A 23,609-nucleotide genomic window follows, 5' to 3' on the forward strand; every position below is an offset into this window, starting at 1 on the left:
CCAAAGGTGTTTTCCTGCCACTTCGCACTTTATCTTTTTGACTGGAGAAGACAACAGTGGGGTCTAGTAGCTTTTGTGGTTGGGTTTCAATGCAAACTTTAAAAGAGCTTTCCAGTGTGCTGAATCCTATCCCCAAACAGGTTCAGCATCTTGGACATACTCTTGAAAGTTCAAACAACCCTCATTATTTGCCACCCAACTGAACCACTGCTGAAGGACAAGAATTAACTCTGAGACCTTCTGCCAACCACATAACAGAGCAGCAGCCTCCATCTTCAAAGGGGAACCTTTATGGTTTGGAAGGGAATTTAGGGGATTTTGACTGAGTCCCTAGAACACCAGCTGTCTACTTTCCTAATAGTCCATCAATTCAAAAGGTTATGGTCTCCTCTATACTCGGGGACTTTCTCCCAAGAGCAATGTAGGTGGTCTGCCCCCATTCTGTCCCCAATCTTGCAAGAAGAAACAATGCCAGAGTGGTTTATAGCACTGTTTATCAAATGTTTGCATTCTGGAAATGTTGGCAAATATCAGATACATATACAAACGTCTATTTCGAATTTTTATTGGTAAAGTGTGATTCCGAAAACTGTTGGGATTTTCATGTCAGATTATCTTGACTGAAAATTATTGAAGAATCAAAACAAAAGGCAGTAAAACTGGGGGAGGTTTCTGCTGAGCTGCAACAATATTACTTATACAGGGTAATAAGGAAATAATAATATTCTAATAAAAGTATTAACTGGCAGTGTTGTTTTTCCATGTAATAGTAGCATTTACATATTTATGCAAGCTGTTAATTTTAGCAGCATCCAAGGTGAGTTTTATTATAATTTTAGGACAGTTCTAACTGGGAGGTTTTCAGAGACAAAAAAGCAAAGCAAAGTAACAAATAGAGTAAGCAATGAAGCAAAATGCTTTAAAATTATGTAACAGTAACTTTGGGAGTTTTTCTAGAGGTCATGGCCTTCCAATTTCAGCTGATGTTATTGTTACTATTGTTGCTACTGCTTCTTATTTGTGCTTTGACTTTTCCAAAACCAGGCCACCAGGAAGCTGTTAGCAGCATGAGGCATTTTAAATACAATTTCTGGCTAAAAGATCCTAAACAACCATAGCAACAGGACTAATTTTGTTTGTTTTTTGTTGTAGTGTGCCTTTAAGTCATTTCCAATTTCTGACAATCCTAATCACAATATTTGTTCAGAGCGTGTTTGCCATTGCCTTGCTCTGAGGTTGAGTGTGGTTTGGTCACTCACCAGGTTTCTATTGCCAAGCAAGCAAAGATTTGAAGCCTGGCCTCCCAGACTCCAGGATTTGAAAAGTCCAGGGTTCAAATCCCTCTCTAGAGGTTTTTAAGGCCATCTGTCAGGGGTGCTTTGATTGTGTGTTCCTGCATTGAAGGGGGTTGGACCAGATGGCCTTTGTGGCCTCTTTCAACTCTATGATTCTATGGTATTCTGGTTCCAGTGGTACAATCTGTTTTACCAGCCCAATAATGTTCCAGTTGGGATAGTTTTGCCTTTTTGATAGGAAAAACTATCCCTCTATGATAAGCAAAATTGTCCCAATGCTGGAGGTAGAAATGTCCGATATATACTGATAAAAAAGAGCGAGTATAATTCTGGTGTTGTTTATAAAGGTGAGTGTTTGAAATATAATTCTCTTCACCTAGGTGAATCGGGAAGACCTCTCCTGCTAAGTTATAAAGAGCATTTGCCTGATATTTAGTGTACTAAAATACTTGCTGACCTTGGTCCCTTTGTATCAAAGTGAAACATGCTGGCAGAGCAGCTTCAATGAAGTGTCTGTGCTAGCAGTTAAATGAAATCTCTGATAAGAATAGATTAAGGAGATGGCTTTTACTGGGAAGCTGAAAGCAGTGTCAAAGAAGAACTGGGACAAGTTATGAAGTTTGTTAATGTGGTTTGATTGGTTGTACTGCTGAATTGCTTGTTTGGCCAAGTTAAATCCAAATAATGGGGAGGGTGAATCATATAGACCTCCAAATATTGATGGACTTCAAATCCCAACATTCCTTACCATTCACAATACTGGCTAGGGCTGATAGTAGTTACAAACTAACATCTGAAGAGCTGCTGTTACTCCCAGTGACAATTGTGGTTGTTGGGTGTCTTCAAGTCATTTCCAACTTATGGTGACCCCAAGGCAAACCTATCACAGGGTTTTCTTGGCAAGATCTTTCACCTAGAGTTTGTCTTTCTTTAAGGCTGTGAGAGTGTGACTTGCCTAAGGTCACTCAATGGGTTTTGTGATTGAGGGAGGATTCCAACACTCAAACTACATTGTCTCTCTACATTAGGACAGTTAAATCAATTGAACTTATGAAGTTCTCATTTAGTGGTCTATACTGATGTTAGTAACATTTAAATTTAGACCTTAGTTTTGATTATTGGTTGATTTTTCTAAACCTTTTTCCATTAGTTTATTAATCTGGTATTTTAGCACTCTCATATGAGATTATAATGGGCATTCCAGGTTTTAGACATCTTTATAAATTTGGCATGTTGTTGATAGTGACCATTCATAGCCTCCAACTGTTCTGATTTGGTAAAGACGGTCCCTGTTTATCCTCTGCCATCTCTTTTTTCCAGGTGCTTTTAAAATGTTCCAGTTTCTTTTTCCATTTCCTAGTTCCCCCATTGCCTTCAGATTCCTCCATTTGCTGCTGAGTTCAAAGTGCAAAAGTAGTTTGCACTTAATGAATTGAACAAGCAGGAGATAATGGGAAGAGTATTGCCCTTCCCAGTAGACTCAGGCAAAAGCAAACTACTGCAGCCTCTCCTAGTTTGTGTTTCTGTCTTTACCAATAACTTCTGTTGTCTTGCCCACCCTCTGATCTTAATGGACCTGTGCTAATCAGCGTAAATGAGGGCTGTCATTCTGTTAGTGAGCTACAATAATATAAATCTAGTTTATGCTATCCTAACCCACTTCTGTCATTATGGAAGTCAACAGTATTTTCTGATGGTGCAAAAATTGAGCCCCTTTCTTCCAATTATTTGTGGGATTCTCTATGTACTCCAGTGCTATTCTTTTAGATGCTTATGGCACAAGTACAGTCAAAATATGTTTCGTTATTACTTGTGATCTCAGTTGTCCAAAGGGTGGTAGTCTTAGAATATATCCCCCAAGGATATGGGGGTCATATTATCATATTCTTGTTCAAGTGTGCAGTCCACAGCAGATTTCTCTATATGGTATCTTGGCACCGAAGCTTGAAATTGTGTGATCCTCACTTAGCACTTCAAAGTAGGGCCCCTTCCAGGATAGATTATTTCAGGCCACAGTCAGTGTTCACACCTATGTAAGCTAAATTAGTCTTTCTGTCTTTCCAGGATTGCTAAAGGGAATTGATTAGGTGTCCTGAGTAAATTCTGGCCAGCAGACTCAGAGATCAAATGATTCTTTTCGCCAGCTAAGACCCTGGAGAGTCACAAAACAAGAGAAGACTATAGTAGAACTGGAAGTCTGTTGGTCTTTGACTTTAAGAAGATATGTCTGACAATGGGCAAAAAAGGAAAGAAGAAAAATGAATGTTTGTTGCTTTGCACCACAAACTCCATTTCCCAGCCATAAAGGCACATGTAACTGGAAAACATAATGTTCCTGTTTGGGCTCTCCCAAAGGAGGCATTCTAATCTCTTGCTTTGATTTTATGTGATTGCCCATCAGGAAACACTTCCTTCAGGGTTGGAGGATTGCTGACAGATAAAGAGAAAACAATGAATTCCTCTTAACCACATCAAAATGTATTTCACCCTGTGAGGTTGATGAAAACTTCTTAACTTGAGATACAGAAGAAGAGCTAATGTGAGCTTCTTAAATCTCACTTGAGTGCTGCCTGTAGTTTATTTTTAAGCGTTGGTTATTAACTCTTCTGTGTAGGTACATGCTTATTATGGGGCAATTTTAATATATCATGTGTTCTACACATTCTCATTTCATCCTATCTGCCTTATAATGAACATGACTTTCCCTTTCAGCAACATTGGCCCCTTTTCTTCCAGTCTACAAATGAAAACAAACATAGCTAGGCATGATGAGATGCAGAATTGCTTCAATGTGTGCTACTGAAAATGGTAGACCATGGGCAAGTGCTATTCTGCAAGCTATTTGCTGCCAGTCTGCAGCATTTTTTTAAGGAAATAAATAGTTGTGGTCAATGGGCATTAATATTATGCTAACCTTAGCATAAGGGGCAGGCAGATGTACCACACAATGCACTAGGTCAAATAGCTATTCAAGTACTGACTCAGATAAGGCAGCCTTTGGTGTTTGAGTCCCATAATGACATAGACCTTTTAATTTAAGGGAGCTAACCAAAATGAATTGGCATTTCATTCATTATCATCATCCTGAACCACTTCATGCTTTAGAGTAATGGGATCAAACCTATGGCCCTACAGTTGTTTTGGAATTAAACACTCAACATTCCTGGCTAGAGCTTGAGAGTTCATTGGTGGCCCAAACATTTGGAAAGCCACAAGCTTGATTTCTCTGCTTTAGGGATTCTGAGCAACTCCATAACTTATTTCATGCTCTTCATGTACTGAATGGCAGCATTTTATCAGCACAATTTGAAAAAGAAGTCAATCTGATGGCTTGGCGTGGTGTTGGGACTACTCTTCCCAAGTTTAACAAGTTCAAGGTTGAACCCGTATGATGGCCACCAACTTAGATGGTCATGTTGACTAGAGATTTGGGGAGCTATGGTTTGCAAAAATAACTTTTCTGAGTTCTGATAAGAGATTATTAATGACCATGAGAAGTCTGCATGTGGCTTCTAGGATTTGAGAAAACAAGAGAAGGATGCTGTTCCTTTGACATCTAATTTCTGTCCGAGGCTTCTGCTTTAGAAGGGAAAACATGCCAGCTAGGTTCTCTTTATATTCTTACATTGATGAAATGAGGAGCTGGCATGAGAAATGTTCAGTGTTAGGTAATTTAGATAATATCTAATACTGTTTTAACCTCATTTGTAAGACTCAGAGCATAACAGTATCTTCCTGTTATATTTCCTGTCTTCCTTCCTTTTCAAGTGGGCAATTGGCAGTGGCCTTCTTTATCATCCTTTATCAATTATGCATTCTGAGCTATCTCAATGCTTAATGATGTCCTTCATTGGTGTGTATTTGTGATAGGGGGGATATAAGTGGTACTCACAGGGTTCAGAAAAATTATTTAGTGAGACAAGAATTCTTAAAATCCCACAGACATCATGGTAATAGCTGCAAAACCATTTCCCAAGCTTTAGGTATTCTGCTAGATTTCCTTGGCAAAACTCCATGAAATCCATGGTATGCCTCTAGAGAGGTAAAAAGAGAAACTGCTTTCATTTGAGGCATGTAAGAGAAATTACTTCCCTCTGTGAGGTGTTAGGGTGAATTCTGAAGTTACAATAAACATCTCTGTTTAAATTGACAGTGACACCAATCCTTTGTTCTGTATATCTTTGTTAATAAATTCAATTGTCTCATTAAAGTAGGGCTGATGTGATCTGATCAAAGATAATGGATCAAATCAGTGTAGTGCTACAGCAAAAAAAAGTCAATACTATTTAACCTGCATGAGTGGAAGCAAAGCTTCCAAGCTGAGGGAAGTAGTAGTCTCACTATATTGTATGCTGGGGTCAGACTTCATCTGGAGTATGGTATTAACTTCTGAGCACCTCATTTTAAGAAGGATATGGATAAGATGGAGTGGTTCAGAAAAGGGCAACAAGAATGATAAGAGGTATGGAGAACAAAACATATGAGGAAATGTTGAAGGACCTGGGCCTGTCCAGAGAAGACTAAGGGATGATATGATTGCCCTCTTTAATGCCTCAAGGGCTGCCACAAAGAAGAAGGTGCAGACTTGTTCTTGGCTTCTCCAGAAAGTAGGGCCAGGTCTAATATCTTTAGTTCAAGGAGGCTAGATTTTGATTGAACAATAGAAGGAACTTCTTGATAGTAAGATAGGTTCAATAATGGAAGCAGCTGCCTAAAGCAGTGGTTCTCAACCTGTGAGCCGTGGCCCAGCAGTGGGCCACGAGAACGAAAATCTTGTCCACAAACATCCTTCCTCTTTATTTATTTATTTTATTTCCACTCTTTTCCACAGAGCTGACCATTGCATTGGATAGACCACATCATCTCTAGATTATTAAATATGGTTTTCTGTGGGCGAGCAGATGGTGACTACTGGATGGCATATGTTCTGTATCAGAAACTAGAGCTGATGTGGTCAATCCAATGCAATTTTCTGAATCAATAACCAGACCAAATCTAAAGTTGACCAAAAACTGATTTGTAACCTTTTGGTACTAATGTTGAAGTGTGGTCCCTGGTCAAAGTGGGCCCTGGTTAGGTGGGCCTTGGTCAAAAAAAGGTTGGGAACCACTGGCCTAAAGAGATGTTGGGGGTTGCCTTCTATTGATCTCTATGAAAAGAGGCTGGACAACTCTATGCTGCTGATGCTTTAGCAGATCTTGCACTAAGCAAAGGATTGGATTTTATGTCCCGTGAGGCCACTGCCAACTCTATGATTCTAAAGAACTTCACTACACATCTATGCTTTGTATTTCTTAGATAAACTATGATAGATTCCCTTCTGTAATGGAAAGCATTATTTTATTGGTAATTTTTGCCTATGTTATTTGATGTTGATTTAGAGATAAAAGTGGGCAGAAGTTAGCTACTGATGATTGGCCATGTGTCACCATGGTAACGTAGCTGCTTCGGTAGAAATGTAACAATTTCTAAGCTAGTGAAAGGGGCGGAGCTAGCTGGAGGAGAAGAGGAAGAGAATGTTTTGAAATGAGTGGAGTGATGTTGATGTTTCTAGTGAGGGAAACTAGAGAAAAGATGTGTGTGTCTGAGGTTCAGTTATGGTAGTCTCTAGCCAGGTGAGCTAGAAGGAAAAGGATCTAAGGTTAAGTTTGGGACTTCAGTTGAAATACTGAAGGAAGGAGTGACTATTATTGAGTCAGATCTGGGCTTTCTAGTGAGGAAGAGCTGAGGAATTGGAATAGGGTAGAGACAAAGTTTCAGTCAAGTGGTTAATGTTGAAGAATGAAAGATATGGCTTATATTGTATATAAGTGAAACTGAAGAAGTAAACTATTGCCACAAGTTACGATTTTCGGACTAAAGTAACCATAAATAAATAGTTCTCTGTTTTAAATAAAGAAAGTGTTTTCTGAGTGGTGAATTGCTCGACTTAGTATCAGCAGAAGATTTGTCTCACATATTTCCCCTCAGTGACACATCATATTGTACATGCACACATACAGACTCAAGGGTTTATAGCTGGCAGTGGCTGGGATCCTGAAAGAAGGATTGCCCCCTGCCTGTTTGTGAAGTGGACCCTTGCATTTAATGGTGGCAGCGGTGGGATAAAAAGATTTCCCCCTGCCTAAAAGAGCCTTCGTCCCTTGCACCTTCTGCTTAATTTAGAGGTGGTGGCAACTATCCCTCCACTTACTACTCTTCAAGCCCTAGAATCATACAATTATGCAGTCATACAGTGGCATCAGATGGCCCCTGCAGTCCCTTTCAACTCTCATGATTTTATGATTCTACTCTAGTTGGGACTATCAAATGGATTTATGCACCAGAATACCTCAACCAACGTGGCCAATGGCACTATAGTTGGGGTGTTCCTTCCCCAAAGCGATAAAGTTTCCAAACTCTGCCTCAGGGTAGCTCACATGATTTGCAACAGAAGAATGCCTCTGACATTAGAAATAAATTAATTTTATGTTGGTTAGGTAAAAACTGAATAACGAAAGTATACAACACAAAGAAAAGGAATATGGCAGGCAGACAAGCTGAAGTTCAACAAGTATCAGGGGAAATTGCCCTCTCATACAAAGATCTCCAGTGCAAGCAGACATTTTTCTGGCATGTTGTCAGAAAAGCAACTTATGTGGTCACTTGGATGGGCACATAATTGTATTGTACAAGCAATCCACTGCCTACAGTAGTCTTGGAGCACTTTCATGACAGCCTTGTAAGACAATGCCAATGGCAACACTGCAGTTTACTGTGACTTTCCTAGCACAGGCAAAACTCTTCTGCATGTTAAAAAGAAATCAGGAATTATTTTCATCAGAGGAAGCTTATGTTGCTTTCCATTAGGATCAAAACTGTTTTGCTCTTTTTTTCTCTCAAAACTTCATTTGAAGCATAGGCTGCCGGATTTCCTTTTTCTTGTAGGTTTCTGAAATGTTTCCTGCAAAACAAATGGTGTCATTTTCTGGCCTATAGGCACAACCTGATTGTAAGATTGCCTTTGTGCTGAATAAAAATAATGGTTCATACGTCTAGTTCTATACTGTCTTCCGGCAATAGTTCTTTGAGCTGTTCTATGCATTACACAAAATGAAGGAGTTTTTTTAGCCTCTGTGGCATCAACCCGTAGGTAGGTAGGAAGAACTTGAACTCTGAAATGTTGAACTCCTTCAATTACTCATGCTTCCCATCAAAAGACACTAGTATCTATCTTTCCTCCCTGAAACATGCTTTTCTGCAGTAATGGATTTCATTTATTGACTATGTAAACTAAATTCACAGACATATGGAATGTAAGTATGTAAAGGATCTTTACCTTTGAGACTGAGAGAAAAAAGTAGCATATGCATTCATAGACTTAATAATGTAGAATTAATGCAGTTTCACAACTCTTGATGCTTAATGCTATGCAATCACAGGAGTTGTAGTTTGGTGAAGTAATCACAATATTTGCCAGAGAAGGCTAAAAGCCTTTTAAACTACAATTCCCATGATTCCACACCACTGAGCCATGGCTGTTCAAGTGGTATCAAACTGCATTAATTCTACATTGTAGATGCACTCTGAGTTATGGCTAGAATGAAGCATCTTGGATTGCTTCTTTTTAAGTTTGAACTGAAACTCTAGTAACTTCACATACTTTCAAACTGACATGGAAGACACTAACACTGGTTATTTGGGCTTAAGAATAGCGGTAGTTGTGCACTTTCAGGTTGGCATCAACTAAGGACAACTCCATCAGGTTTTCTTACGTTTTTTCTTAGAACATAAAGAGGTAGTTTGTTGTTGGTATCTTCTGAACAGGCCTTACAGCTTATCAGTCTCAATTCCAAGTATATTCTACTTTGCTTCTAAAATTTGACACATCTGATGGCTTTGCCAGATTTTATCACTTTCCATCACATCATTGGTGAAAGGAAAAAGGATGCCAGTTAAATATGAACAAAATGTGTCATTTCTCCCAAATGACAGTCACTAGTGATGAATCAGGAGCCCCTGGTAGCACAGCGGATAAAACCGCTGAGCTGCTGAACTTGCTGACTGAAAGGTTGGCAGTTCGAATCCGGGGAACGGGGTGAGCTCCTGCTGATAGCCCCAGCTTGAAAACATGCACATGTGAGTAGATCAATAGGTACCGCTCTGGCAGGAAGGTAACGGCACTCAATGCAGTCATGGCATCCACATGACCTTGGAGGTGTCTATGGACAATGCCGACTTAGAAATGGAGATGAGTACCAACCCCCAGAGTCGGACACGACTGGACTTGCTGTCAGGGAAAAACCTGCACCTTTACCTAGTGATGAATCAACAGCCTAAATCCCTTAAAGGCACCAGGTCTTGGAAGCTGAGCAGGATCAGCTCTGTTTAGTAGTTTGAGGGGAGATCACCAAGGAATATAAAGTGCTGTAAGCCATATTTCAGAGGAGAAACTTCCTCTGAGTATTCCCTGCTCAAGAAAACAATATGAAATTTGTGGTATCACCATATGTTAGCCACTGATTTGAAGGCATACATACACTCACACAAAATGATGTGTCATCAAAGATCTCAACACCATCAACATGATTTCCTCTGCACACCTAAAAATTGAGTTAGTGCACATTCTATATTAATTTATCTGTAGTGTGCAGTTTTGTCTTGTTTTATATTTTAACTTGTTTATATTATGTCTTTTGCGCTTGGCCCCGTATTAGCCGCCCCGAGTCCCTTCAGTGAGATAGTGGCGGGATACAAAAATAAATTATTATTATTATTATTATTATTATTATTATTATTATTATTATTATTATTATTATTATTATTATTATTATTTAGGCCTGTTCTACACTGCCATGTAATCCAGATTATCAAATCAGATAATCCACGTTTTCTGTTTTGAACTGGATTATCTGAGTCTACACTGCCATATAATCAGTTCAACACAGTGGCAGTGTAGAAGGGGTGTTAGAGATTTTGACTTTTTAACTCGCAATGTGTACAGGTGAAAGGCTCAGACCTTCCCCAGGTGTTTTGTCTGTATATTTTTTTCCCCTTTCATAAGGACTTTAAAGGGGTGACATTCATTGCCCCCATTTTTATATCTTGTGATATAGGGGGAAACTTAAGGAGAAAAACTGGCTTGGGGAGCATTGAGTCCCTATTACTGATACACGGTGTGCCCATTCCAGATCAAGGCCCTGCACAGTTAGGTTTGACTCACGAAGGCAGTAACTTGAAGCTGTATACTCTGTATTTAATGCAGCATGTAGTTTAGCCCTATGGCAGGAATGCACTGAAGCAGCATGAAGAACAAGCAGATGGAACTGAATGAATTATGTGAAGCACAGGCCATGAACAGCTTATCCTATAGATGTCGTTCTAAGAGGCTTTCTTGTTGTTAAATAAGACTTAGTAAAAAATTTCCAGCACTGGCAATAAATCTGAAGAATTGCTTCAGTTCCCTGGAGCATATGTTCTAGGACGGCTGCCTTATACGGAATCTATCTGAGCCCAAACTATCTGCTATGACTAGTATCTGCAGCTCTGCATGATTTTGGGGGAGCGAGAGTTTCTTTCTGCCCTGCTTGGAGTTTTCTGATGTCCCATAAGTGGCATCTATTATTTGAGGTCTAGGAAGCTTTTCTGTTATAGGATTGGCAGGTGCTCTCTATTTGAGGGTTAGAAGCCCTTTATTTTATACGCAACAAATCAAGCTGCTGCTCTAGCAGCTAAGCTGATTTACACATAGCCTTTTTCCTCCTGCCTCAGGCTGAGCTCGCTAAAAGTGGAGCATTTGCATCCTGGCCCATGAAAACTGGAGACTCAGGGCCTGGCTCTGTGATCTGGGTAACTCATCTTGCATATGTCATGATGCTGGCCATCATGTGTCTCAATGAGAACAGTGTCTGAAGAGGCATCTGCAGTAAACATTATCATGCCTTCTGTACATGATCTTACTGTACCTACAGTACAGGTTTGAATCTAGCCAGTATCATGAGAGTAGGCATCCACTGGTTGTGGGAAGTGATTCAGCAGTTATGGGAACTTAGACATTCTCGAGTCAAAGACAATTCCAGACAAGTCATGACTCTGCTCTCAGATTAATAGAATCATAAAGTTGGAAGAGGCCACAAATGACATCCTGACCAACCCCTGCCATGTAGGAATACACAATCAAAGCACCTCCAACAGATGGCCATCCAGCTTCTGCTTAAAAACCTCCAGAAAAGGAGATTCCACCACATCCTGAGGCAGAATATTTCACAGCTATTAAGGTCAGAGTACAAACAGTTGGTTTATTCAAGCTTGAACTCTGCCTAAGAAACTGGGCTATATAAATGTTAACCTGAGACTAATTGTCAGGAATCTGAAGTAACCAAGTCTTCTTCTAGGTGACTTTTCTAAACTCTGGCCATTTAATTCATTCATTCGTTCACTTTGTTTTTATTGTTATGTGCCTTCAAGATGTTTCTGAAAGATGGTGTCCCTGGAGTTTTCTTATCAAGTTTGTTCTGAGGCTGGGAAAGTAGCACTTGTCCAAGATCGCCCACTGTGTTTCCATGGCTGAATAGGGAGCACATGGTCACACCCACCTAATAATCCCACCACTTCCACTCCATTGACCAGATCCTCAGTGTTGTTTAGGATCAGAGCAAGAATAGTTGATTCCCTTGTTGCCTCTTCTACCTTCTGGACAATAAAATTGTCTGCAAGGCAAGAGGGGAATTTGTTGGACTTTGTACTCTTGGCAAAGTTTGTTTTCCCAAAAATACCAGAGCAGTTGAAACCACCCATTACTACTATATCTCTTCTTTCTGCATGTTTGGTCATCTTGTCAAGAAAGGCTTCACCCAGTTCTTCTGTCTGAGCCACACAACTACAACTTTTCAGTCCTTGTTCCCTTAATTCTTATCCAGATGCTCTCAACCTGGTTTTCAGGATTGAAGTCTTGCATCTCTTCATGTGTGTAAATAATATTTTTGATATATAATGCTATTCAACCCCCTCTCCTATTTGGTCTATTTCTCTGAAATAGATTATATCCCTCCATTGCTACATTCAAGTCATAGGACTTGTCCTGCCAGGTTTCAGTTATGCTATTACATCGTAACTGTTTTGTTATGCTAGGGGTTCCAGCTCATCTTGGTCATTTCCCATGCTCTGTAAAGTCAACTAAGCCTATGGGACATTTCTCTTAGCTGCTTATTGTATTCTCACTGCTTGAGACTTGTTGTGTTTGTCCAACCCTCTCTTTAGCCTTTTGTCTGTTCATTCTGAGCCTTGATAAACTATTGTTCCCAAGAATAATGTCACCCTCCCTCACACAATCTCATTCAAAGTCCACCTGATCAGGATTGCCATTCTCTGAGCAAAAACATTCTTTCTGACTTCTCTAAGGTGCAGCCTATCCCATGTCAGTAGGCCATCTTCCTGGAAGAGCAGACCATGGTGCAGGAAGCCAAATGGTTCTTCCTGACATCAACTGCAGAGCCTGTTATTCACCCCTATTATTTTTCTTGCTCTTCCTGGGCTGTGTTGTACAACGTGGAGGAGAGATGAAAAGAACACCTGTACATTAAGAACTTTTAGCTTTCTTCCAAGAGCTTCAAAATCCTTTCTAATCTTTTGAAGACTATGCTTTGCAGTTCCTACATGAACCAACATAAAAGGGGTAAGGTCAGTGGGCTTGATGAGCCTTGTCAGTCCGCTGCGTTATGTGGTGGATTTTTGCCTCGGGGGGCAGCATATTTCTCTAAACACCCTTTCAGGTTTGCAAATCACTGCTTCTGTTCCTTTCAGGAGGGTGTTGCCTGCAACCAACATCCATCTCCTTTGAATATTGACAGGGTCTCCTTCCTGTAAGGTGTTCTGCAGATTTCCTGAAAACTTACCCTGATGCTGAACTGGATTGTTCAGCTCTAACCTGGCCTCCTCAGAGACATCCCCCTTGCATTAATCAAGGATAATCAAGTCTGAAGTGTCCAAGACCCGCTCATTCTCCCTAGTGTGTTCTTGTTCTGCCTCATCTACGATTGGAGAAAGAGCCTCTGCTCCATTCTTTGACTGCGAATTCCATGTTTACAAACTGTCTTCCTACTCAGAAATATCCCCCATGCATTGATCAAGGACAGTCCACTCAGTTGTGTCTAAGAACTCTCATCCTCCCTGAGGTGTTGTATGTCCTCATTATTTGTTATTAGTGGGAGAACTTGAAATCAATTGTGTAACTCCAGATTAATAGAAGGATTAACAGAACGATGCCTGGTCCTCTTTCTCTTTCTAAATGTCACCTTTGTTCAAGCATCAGCATTCTCCACATTTGAAGTGACCTCCCCATAGCCTTGCCCTGAATTCTTATTCATGAGTTACAGACATGGTGCTTGAATTGTTTTAGTAATATTACTCTAGTTAAACATGAAGGTTACTATGTTTGGTGCAAACATTCTTCTTTCCTTTACTTGATCTCTGTTAATTCAGTATCCCTGAAACAACAGCTGTGTTTTACTGGAAGTGCCCTTCTTCACTATTTCCAAAATAACACAGACTGCAAGAGATATGTTTCCAGCTGGATCGCAGTTCCATGAAACTGTAAATATGGCTGAACACCATTGAATTACCTTACTTTCAGGCCCTGCATGCAAAGAATTACAGTGGAGGATCTACAGATTCCAAGAAATGTTTTCTCTCTAGGAATTTTCTAGATCCTCCAATTCAACTCTGTGGTAACCTTTGAAGGAATTCCATAGAATTACCTGGATGACCTGGCAAATTCCTGGAGCAATCATCTCTCCCCCTTCCAGGTTCAGGTAAGTAGGTCCCACAATTATGTGAGTCCTACTAAAAAAAAACTGGGTTAATTTTAAGTTTTTGATAATGCTGGGCATTCCCAGGAAATACTTTGGGATGGAAAAAATGATCTCTAAAATAAAATCAGTTTGCATAGGAACAAAACATAAGATTTTCAGAAACTTTTTTTTAATCTGGAGGAGCTCTAAGATTCATTGCAGTCTGAATTCTGGTGGTGAAGTCCCAATAGTGAAGTCCCATTTAATCATTGATTAGTCAAAAAAGGTGAAAAGAAGAAGAAGAAGAAGAAGAAGAAGAAGAAGAAGAAGAAGAAGAAGAAGAAGAAGAAGAAGAAGATATCCTGTCCCTTCTCCAAGAGGACTCAGGGTAGCTTATAACAAATAAATATAAAACCAAGCAAGAAGAAAAACATAATATATAACAACAAAATAAAAAAGCAAACCAAATAAAATACAGGATTTAAATACAGGATTTGCAAATACAGGATTTGCCGGATTTTAAAACATCTTGTGCACCAGGGCAAAACCAGTTCAAACCAGTTGGTGTTTGTACAATTATAAAAGTCACCGTCATAATAAGTTATATTTAATCATTTCCAAATGCCTGCTTCCATGTCCTATCAATTCAATGGCTCTGTTGTAGTTAGAAGTAACACTAGGATTTAAACCCATGTTTACTAAAGACTTGATCCTGGCAATGATGAAAATGGCAAGAACTCATTTGTCAATATGGATCAACACAGCTGCCTGCCTTCTTGGACTGTCCTTGGGCCACAGCCATAGGTACTATCATGACAAGTGTCTAGAATTTAGAATTTACCATTACACTGGGGCAGTCAAAAGAGAATATTTTTATACTTGACATTAGGGTCATGGTTATTTTGATGTCAATTAGTTCCAAATATCATGTTTCAGCCATATGGTTGGCCAGAAATGTCAAAGAATGGTGACGGGCTTGTTCCTTGAATCTTCCAAATAAATGTTTTTTGTCAAGTGGAGCTTTGACTTTGGTCTGTGTTAGCAACAGACAGGAAAAACCTGAGGCAACGAAGCTTGAAAGCAAAAGCACAAAATTGAGAGATTATGCCCAGAAAATGGTATTGAAAGACAGCTATCTAAATCCATCCAATTAATACACAGAACTAAGACGGTGGTTAAAATAGTATGGAGGAGCAATTCTGCACCATAGTAGCATTTTTCAGAAGATAACCAACATCATTTCTTTAAGAGTCACTAGACAGTTGACACTTTAAGAGTCAATATATTGACACTTTAAGAGTCAATATAGACAGTGCGCTATAGTGGACTGTTAGACCAGGACTTTAGGAGACTGGGTTTGAATCCACGCTCAGCCATTAAAACCCTTTGAATAGTCTTGAGCCACTCATGCTCTCTCAGCCTGAGATGAAGGCAATGGCAAACTTTCATGTCTTGCACTGTATGTTTGAACTCTCCCAGTCCTTGGATAATGGGAGACTTACAGTTCCCTAGGGATGCATTTACACTGTAGAAATAATAATAATAATAATAATAATAATAATAATAATAATAACAACAACAACAACAACAACAACAACACTTTATTTATATTCTGCCCTATCTCCCCAAGGGGACTCGGGGCGGATCACAGTACAAATACACGGCAAACATTCAATGTCATTTTCGACAAACAGGACAGAACAGACAAAAAGGAGGTACGTTGTGTCCAAGTCCAACTTCAACACCTTAGAGGTTGTGCTTGGATTCAGCCATAGGGGGTACTGTTGCTCCATTCTCTATGACGAAGAGCCATCATGACTTCCTCCTTCCTTTTGGTCACCGGCATTTCTGGTCTTTTTCTTTTATAGTGTCATAAAATACTTCCCCCATTTATTAGCGGTATCTAATTTCTCTAATCACAGCTCTAAGGTGTTTTCAAACTGGTTAGGTAAATAGTGAACTGGGCTTGACAGTTGGGTGCTCACACTGACTGGGCTTTGAACTGGCCTCCTTTCAGTTGGTAGATCTGATTACTGCTTGTAATTTACTAGCTGTGTTAAAGCCCAGCCCATTAATACAGTTTGACTGTATTTTGCCATGGCTCCATGCTATGGAATCATTTATTTATTTATTTATTTATTTATTGCAACATTTATATCCCGCCCTTCTCACCCAACAGGGGACTCAATCATGGGAGTTGTAGTTTTATAAGGTCTTTAGCCTTCTCTATCAAATAGTGCAGGTGCCTCACCAAACTGTCACCCCCAAGATAGCACTGAGTCATGGCAACTAAAGCAGCATAAAGTGCATTAATTCTACAATATAGATGCACCTTAGGTTTGCTAAAGTCCAGTTCATGAGAAAGATGGGAGAGATGATAGAACTAGAAGGAATCACAAGATTTCTTCAGCTCCCTGCCAGTGCAGGAAATCCACAGCTCGGTCACCAGTAATTATTCCTAAAGCTTAGTTAAAATAACTTTACTTCCAGTCCTTCAATGCAAAGAGTTGCAGTGCAAGATCATTCTTGCTTTGTGTCCTACCAACTGAAGCAGCAGAAAATCAGCTAACTTTACCCACCACATGAAAGCCTTTTAGATAACTGGTAATGGCTATCTGATCACCACTCACAAATAGGTCTTCAGCATCTGGAGGCCCATATATTATCTACCATTGCCAGCCTGACTGATACTCGAAGATAACCTTAACTGTTTTCTGTCACCTCATTTAAAAAAAATTATAAAAGAGAACTAACTGAAAATGTTTTTGACAGTAGCATTGTATGCAATTACAAAAACTTGTGAAATAATCTAAAGTAGGCTTGAAGGGTAGGGAATAAAACAACAACCCTCTCTCAAATGGCCTTCCTGTGTGTGTGGAGGGGGGTGACTCCCATGTTGGTGGGGCAACAAATTCTTTCCAGGTTTTGGCTAACTTTAAAGGAGCTCTCCGGGGTGCTGAAGTTCCTTAGGGATAGTGTTCTTCATCTTGTAGAGCTGCTTTAAAGCCTGAATTAAGACTCCGAATGGGTTCCTAAACCCATTAGCATGAGATCCCCCAGCTCTATTTATATTTTTGGGGAAACAAAATTTACATATCTGAGCCATCAGAAAGCAAAGAGGTCACTATCTCAGCCACCCATGTGGACAATTTCAGATTTTGGAGTATTTCAGATTTCGGAATTTCTGATAAGGGATGCTCAGCCTGTATTTAAAGAATTGTTAGCCTTAAAATATTGGCTCATGCAATTTCCAAGCAGGCAGAGGAAAGAAAAAAAAGGAAGCAAGAAAGCAATCAAGGAAAGAAGACGGCTGTGTATAGTAATTGGTGCCAAGATATGCAACATTTTGGCATTTGTTTGAGTTAAGCTGTGATCCGCACGCAATTGTACACTGACCTCTGTATTCCCTGCAACAGCTTTCAGAAATGTTGTACTGATAAATGGAACTTCCCAACAGCACTCCATGAAAAGGGCAGTGGGGTAGGGCGGGTTGAGATCAGATCTATTCTAGCAAGGCCTAATGTATACTACACAATAAAAACAAACACTCAGGGCCCTTCCATACAGCCATATAACCCAGAATATGAAGGCAGATAATCCATAGTATCTGCTTTAAACTGGATTATCTGAGTCCACACTGCCATATAATCCAGTTCAATGTGGATTTTATACAGCTGTGTGGGAGGAGCCTCAGAGGGACTTGATAAATTGCATGTATGTGTGTATGCATGTGTGTGTGTGTACATATTGTCTATGACTGTAAGATTTACTCTGGATTATCTTTTTAAAGTATTTTGTTAAGGTGAGTTTTCTAAACATAGAATCATAAAGTTGGAAGAGACCTCATGGGCCATTCAATCCGACCCGCTGCCAAGAAGCAGGAAAATTGCATTAGATTGCCTGCCAGCCTCTGCTTAAAAGCCTCCAAAGAAAGAGCCTCCACCATATCAGGGTCAATGTAGATTTGTTCTTTGTTCATCCCAGTCATTTATAAAGATGGTGAACCACACCAGATCCAGGACGGAGTCCCGTGGCATGCTACTCACCAAACCTACTTGCAATGGTTGAGGAATGGAGAGCCTTCCCTCAAATATCTTAAAATCCAGGTAGGATCATCTGGACCCCATCTCCACTGACCATTCAATGCAGTTCAAAGCTAGTTTCAGACTACAACAGCCAGGCAGCAAACTCCCATAAAAGCGCACAAAAGAAACCCCTTGATGTGCCGCAGTGATTTGTGTAATCCCCATCCAGGCCTCAAACTGCTTCCAATATTTCCTAAAAAATCTTCTGCACTGAGAAACCATTGTCTTCAGTACTGGTTTGAAATTGCATTAAATGGTCAGTGTAGATGGGGTCGCTGACAAATTCAGCCTTTCAGATAGTAAAATTGTCATTTGTAAAAGCAAGAAGGTGGCCAGTTCTTTCTCTTGGTTCACTATTATTTTTATCTGGATCCTCAGATAAATATTTATATCTCACAGGATTTGAGACCTGCAGGTGAGGAGATTCTGGGAGCTGTCATTTTTCCGTGCTTCAGAGATTCCTTACCCAACAAGGGACTGAAATGATGTTATGACAGGAAGCCTTCACTTGACTTTGGGTACTTCTGTAGGATGTTGTTTTAAACAAAGCTAACCTTGCACCTTAGCTGGTGCTGAGCTAATGTGCAAGAATTAGACAGGGAAATAATTCTTTATCATCCTGTTTTGTTCTGGAAAAAAATCCACTTCACTGGGATTCTATTTGGCAATTACAAGATAAACACACAAAGGAAAAAGCATTCCATCAACGAAGGACAACATAGAAAAGACAAATATTACATGTAAGGAAATATCTGTTTGCTTTCATGGGAGTCAGAAAAGAAGAAGGAATGTAGTGGAAGATTTCCATAAAAGTGGTTTAATCTTAACAGCCCTTGATTTGCATTTTGTTCAAACACCAGTAAATAACATTGTTGGGTGCTTCACTGATATTAATGACTGAGAGAACCTATGTCATTAATCTTATATATTAATTATAGCTTATGAAAACTGCATTTTTAGAGTATGACTTCCAGAATCTCCCAACATTCATGAACACTGAATACATTGTATTTGGGATGTGGGGACCTGTAGTTCAAACTACAGGTCCCCAAATCCCACAGTTTTCCCTACTTGTACTAATGCAATTAGGAAATTATCAGTAGAAGTACAATTGCACCCATTTCTACTAATAAAAGTAAACTTACTATCAGAACAATGAGTCTCATATAGATGAAGTGGTGCCTTCTAAGTATGTAGGATGGCATTGGTACTAGGTGTGTCACCAATGTTCAGACCCAGAAAACCCTGTGGTTAGTTCACTTTAGAGCAGTGTTTCTCAAAATGTGCTCCTCCAGATTTTTTAGACTTCACTTCCCACAATTCCTAACAGCTGGTAAATTGGCTGGGATTTCTGGGAGCTGAAGTCCAAAACACCTGGAGGAGGAAGGAGAGTTTGAGAAACATTGCTTTAGAGTCACCATAAGTCAGAAACGACTTGAAACACAACACAACAATCAGCAGGTTTTAGAAACACCAAAAGCTAAAAAAGCAAACTGTTTTTCGTTATAATATCATGGTGTTACATAGGTCAATGGGATATAATGGGACTTCCTTTTAAGAACATATACTCAAGACTGTGAGTTGGGTAAGTCTCAATGGTAATCATGAGAAGGTTAGCAAAAGGCAGCTCTCACATCTTTCTATGTCCGACATCATAAAGCGATGCATTTCACATAATTTTCTGTCAGATTTTCCATATGGAAAATATAAAGGTGGATGCAAATCACAGCTGTGATTATAAAAGAGTACAAGCTGCTAAATTGGAAATATTATTTTTTGGACTACAAGAATTGTTCAAACAGCATGGGATTACATGCACATATGTCTTGCTTTGGCTGTTGCATAAGGAGGTCTTTGCCAGTTCCTTATGTAACATCCAAACTTCCCTCTACAAAGTGGCTGCTAAGCCTTGGTATTGTCAGCCTTCAAGTTGTTTTCAACCTATGGCAACTCTAAGATGAACTTAAATACAAAGTTTTCTTGGCAAGATTTGTTCAGAAGGACTTGCCTTTGCCTTCCTCTGAGGCTGAGAGTGTGTGACTTGTTCAAGGTCAACCAATGGGTATCCGTGGCTGAGAAGGGACACCAACTCTGGTCTTAAGAGTCATACTCCAGTGCCCAAACCACTACATCATGCTGGTTCTTTGTGTGCTGCATGTGTGCTGGAGCAATTTTTATTGCAGTTAGAGAAGAAAAGAAATGGCATTGCTCTCCCAGATTTCCAGGACAACCACCTTGGGTCTCTTCACATTATGAAATTATGACACTGTGATTCCATAAAGGGGGGATCTGCAGCTTTCCCTATAGAGTCAAGCAAAAGCAAACTGCTGCAGCATCTCTTACATTGTGTCTTCTTCCTCCTTAGTGAGTTTTTCCTATGCGCTGATTATGCTTGGCCAAATACTGCTGCAGTTCTCATCTGTGAAATAAAATGGGAATGGAACAATACTAATAAAATGAATTTTCTCACTTGGCATCCAAAGAAAACAGGAGAGTAAAACAAATGGAATCATTCGCTGTAGTCTAATTGCCAAATCAAGTGGTTTTATCAGTAGTACTATAAACATTTCACTGAACACCTTTTTTAAAAAATTCTGTTTGCTTGGTTTGTTACTTTCTTTCAATATCACTTTTGCAGATAGCTCACTAATCCTATAAGTCTTTATTGTTCATGTGCAAAGACATTTTCCAGAAATCAAACTGTAAAAGCTAAGATTAAAACTGTAAAAGCGAAGATTATGTCAATGTGACATACCGGTAAGTCAATGTTCTTGATTTATCTCTGCCAGGCATATTATTTTCCTTAGGTAACATTTTCAAAGAAAACTTCATTGAAGACTGAAAAGGATTCTAGAATGGCCACTAGAGGAAGGGGAAATGTTCTCATTTTGGCCCCCCTAAGCTATCCCCCCAAGGGATGTCTTTTGCCTCCCACATCCCATAGAAAATACTGTAGCCATATAGCAACTATGCAATTTTGGCTACTTTTCCCACAATAAATTGATTTGGACGACTTTCCCCACAATTCCCACTATTGATCTTGCTGGAAATATTCCGGGCAATGTTCCATACAATCAATTTCTGTGGTGGATTGTTGTGTGCATGCCATCATAGAAGCCTCCAAAGAAACCTGTCCTTCCCAGAATATTGGAATTTGTCCCACATTAGATACTTCACCTGCCCTCTGTGTCAAGGCCTTTTGTCACAATTTGCTTGGTGGATTTGCATTCTATGAAAATATAACAGAAGTGTCCATTTCCTTTTCCATTGTTTTGTTGCTATAAATTGAGAGTGAGGACTGCTTCCTGTGCTAACATATAAAGCTATTTTACTTCACAATAGGATCTGACTCAATGTGTTACAGTATGGAGTGCTCTTATTTAGAATTTCAGCCAGACAGCAAGTCTTGACCATTTCAGAAATAGTCTATTTGTGTTCCACTTCCCCTCCCAGAAAGGACAAAAAAAGAACTGAGCTATGGTTGTAGTTCCATAGGTCTAAACAAATTAGTTATCATTATAGGGGCCCCTTGGTATCCATTGGGGATTAGTCCCATGTCCCCACCTCTCTTGGATAACAAAATACCTGAATACTCAAGTCCCTTTATATATAGTGGTGTAATAAAAGGGGTCTTTTCTATAAAATGGCAAATCATTCAAAGGTTTGTTTTTTTTGAATTTTAAAAAATACAGCATATTTGATCCATGTTTAATTGAAACCGTTGATGCAGAATCCGTAGATATGAACGACATTTTTAAAAAATTCCAAGGCAACTCTCCGTCTCCCTTTCTCTCTCTCTCTCTCTCTCTCTCTCTCTCTCTCTCTCTCTCTCTCTCTCTGACTCAAATTCCTTCCTCACCTGCTGAGAAGTGTCATTATGTGATTACTTCATTGCAATCTCCACAACTTGGCAACATAAGGCACATTTCCTATGTTGCTCCAACACTGTGTATGGCAACTGGAGTGTGTAACGGTGTCATCTATTTATCCTTCTCTTTAATGTCTTCATTCGCAAAGGCATGGAATTGCAAATTGCTGTAAATGTTTGTGTGCCTGAATAAACTGTTTACTCATGAAATGCAAACAAACAGAAGACTCCCGTGCAAATCAAGGAATAAATTATTGGCCAGGTGGGCAGTGGGGAGACAGGGCAACATTCTCCTCCTCGCCAGAGGTGTCACTAAGGAGGAGCAAAATGAAGACATTGCTTCTCATTAGAGAATTCCACTTCTCCCCATGAAATTTCCCTTCAGTCTTCAAAATCCAGTGCCTTATCCTCCATTTTCCTATCCAGGCATTCAAAAAGGCCAGAAGCAGAAGCAGGGCAGAGACAGAGGATAGAAACAGTATTTCCCCAGGGTGTACTAAGCTGTTGTCTTTTGCTACTCCACACAGAGATGGGAGTGGTTACTTTTCTGATAATAGTTACAATACATTGACTCATGGATAAGTTGACCCAGGATTTTGGGGTTGATTTTTTTTGTCCAATGTTTCTAAACATATATATGAGGATTTATGATATATGCTTTGCTCATGGTGTAAAGACATAAGGCATAGCTGAAAAAGAGGTGCACAGTGCTGTGAATTCACTGTGAACATTGAGATCTCTTTTTGGTAGATGTGGGTGTATTATATAACAGCAAATGGAAAATTGCTCTATTGCAGACACACAGCTGGCTCTTCAGTTGATGCGGCTGCTGTCATTTCCATCCCTTCTGACATCCCCTCCAATATCTCACAGAGGAAAACTGGAATGACCAAGCAATATTGTGTACAGTCAAAATGAGGCAGACAGGCAACAAAAGAACAGGAATTATTTATGAGAAAAGGACACAACACTTTTAATTTTATACTATCCAACTCTCTCAATTTGCTAGAGATAGTCACAGTCAAAGTTTTCTCATTCCAGTTTTCCTGTCCCACTTTTTCTCTGTTACTACAATTGGCTCTCCACATTAGCTATGGGTAGGGTGCAGGATCCCCACGAAATGGTGAATAAACAAACTTTTATTTTTTACTTGAAATAACTCCTCTCTAGGTCTTTGAGTACAAGTCTCTCTCTAGTCAACCTCGGCCAGAAGCTGAGCATAGAATTATGCTGGATACTACAAATTCCTAGAGAGGTGTTTTCTTTAAGAATCTCTGGCACCGCACTATGGTCAACTTTCGGAGGGAAGTCTGGATCAGACCAAGACATTGTTTTGCCAAAACCAGGGGCCATGTCTGAAGGCCAAAATAAAGTGGACTCATACATATGGCATGGCTGAATTTGCAGCAGAACCATTGCATCCAGTCATTAGAGGAGATCAGTGGAACATGGAATTCATTCCAGAGCTTCTAGGTATAGATGGCTAGAGATGTGGACAGCTAGATTGTGAATATATATATGTATACAAAGTGATCTTCATGCTTTGTGTGAAAAGTGATATATATATATATATATATATATATATATATATATA

General features: G+C 39.6%; 1 protein-coding gene across 1 annotated transcript in view; it reads left to right on the forward strand.

Annotated features, from left to right (window-relative positions):
- Positions 1-23,609, forward strand: part of bdkrb2 (bradykinin receptor B2) — a 35,535-nt gene that overhangs the window by 6,366 nt on the left and 5,560 nt on the right. The gene's annotated exons all lie outside the window — the stretch shown is intronic.

This window comes from Anolis carolinensis, chromosome 1, assembly GCF_035594765.1.
Source record: "Anolis carolinensis isolate JA03-04 chromosome 1, rAnoCar3.1.pri, whole genome shotgun sequence".
Classification (NCBI taxonomy): domain Eukaryota; kingdom Metazoa; phylum Chordata; class Lepidosauria; order Squamata; family Dactyloidae; genus Anolis; species Anolis carolinensis.